The sequence below is a fragment of the Humulus lupulus genome, chromosome 7 (assembly GCF_963169125.1).
Source record: "Humulus lupulus chromosome 7, drHumLupu1.1, whole genome shotgun sequence".
Classification (NCBI taxonomy): Eukaryota; Viridiplantae; Streptophyta; class Magnoliopsida; order Rosales; family Cannabaceae; genus Humulus; species Humulus lupulus.
In genome coordinates this window covers 47,917,163-47,918,802 of record NC_084799.1, presented here as the reverse complement: position 1 = coordinate 47,918,802, position 1,640 = coordinate 47,917,163, and positions in this window count along the sequence as shown.

The following is a 1,640-nucleotide window of genomic DNA, read 5'->3' as shown; positions in this document are numbered from 1 at the left end:
ATATAATATGATAATCTTTTAAACATAAATGATAATTTTTTTGAATAAAAATTAAGATTATGTATTATATGTTATTATTATAAAGATATTTTATAATATTTAAATTTATATTAATATAAGTATTAAATATCTAGTCTTGTATTAAATATTATTATAATAATATTTTATAATATTTGAATTCATATTAATATAATTAGTACAAAAATTATAATTATATATTATTATCATAATAATATTTTATAACATTTAAATTTATAGTAAATGTATATTCTATTAAATATTTTGAATATTCCGTTAAAGTTAACAAAACAAACAGTAAAAACCAAGAATTTCCGTTATATAAATATTTTTTATATATAAGAGATATTTGCAATATGTACAACACATATAACTTTATATTATTTTATATTATAATAATATAAGTTCCTCGCCAGTCCAAATATCCAAGTCTAAAAAGTATTTAGTGATTCTTTTGCTGTGAATCTAGGACAATAATCATTGACTCAATTAGATAAAACAATGACTCAATTAGAGAAGCCTTCAAAATACAACAACTAAGCAAGGGAGCGAATAAAGAAATCCAATAAGATAATCATAGTGATGAAACTATTTTCTTAAAAATTCAATGTAGGCTTAAGCCTACAATCAGCCAAGAGTGGCTCTGTCACTTGGTGTCTCTATTAGAAGCAAGGTCATAATAATTAACACACCCTTCGGTAACATTCCTTTAGTTCTTCTGTTGTAGACTAAACCATAAGTTGATGCACCCTTTATATAGATGAACAACCATTTTACACCAATCCAATGCTCTAAATCTGGGTTAATCATATAACAACCTAGAATATTCTGTAGAGCCAAGAGCAGAGATCACACCAACAAGCACAAACACAATTTGATCCAAGAACCAGTCACAAAAACTAGTTAGAAGAAACACACACGAAATCAAACCAGAGAAAAACACAACACCAAGAATTACGTGGTTCGAATTAGAGTAAAAAGTAAAGAACTCTAATCTACATCCATGGGCAGCCACTTTTATTAGAACTTCTTTCTTCCTTCAGTACAAATCTCTATTCTCTTCAGTTACAGATTTTTTCTCAGAATTACAAGTAAAAGTTTCTAACAACGTAAATGAGTAAACAAGTCAACAGTATATATAGCAGCAGTAAACATAACGAAACATAACTAACTGCTTTACAAGAAAAGTTGTAAAAAAAAAAAAAAAAAGATTGCTGACTGTACCAAAATAACTAACAATTCTCCACCTTGGTGCAGTAACAATCTTAGATAAGTGGCTGCACTTAAGGCCCTGAAGGGCTTAGCTTCTTTTCAGCTGAATTAGATCCAAGCAGTGAAAAAGCTTACTACTTGGAAGCACCTTAGTAATCATATCTGAGGGATTATGATCAGTTGAAATCTTTTCAATTTTAACTGATCATTGAGCTATTATTTCTCTAACAAAATGCAGTTTGATGTCCACTTGCTTTGTCCTTTCATGATACACTTGATTTTTGGACAAGTGAATGATACTTTGGTTATCACAGTGAACGGTGATAATGTTTTCTTGCATCTTCAATTCTCGAGCAATTCCTTCCAACTGTATAGCTTCCTTGACAACTTTTGTTAAAGCTATATATTCA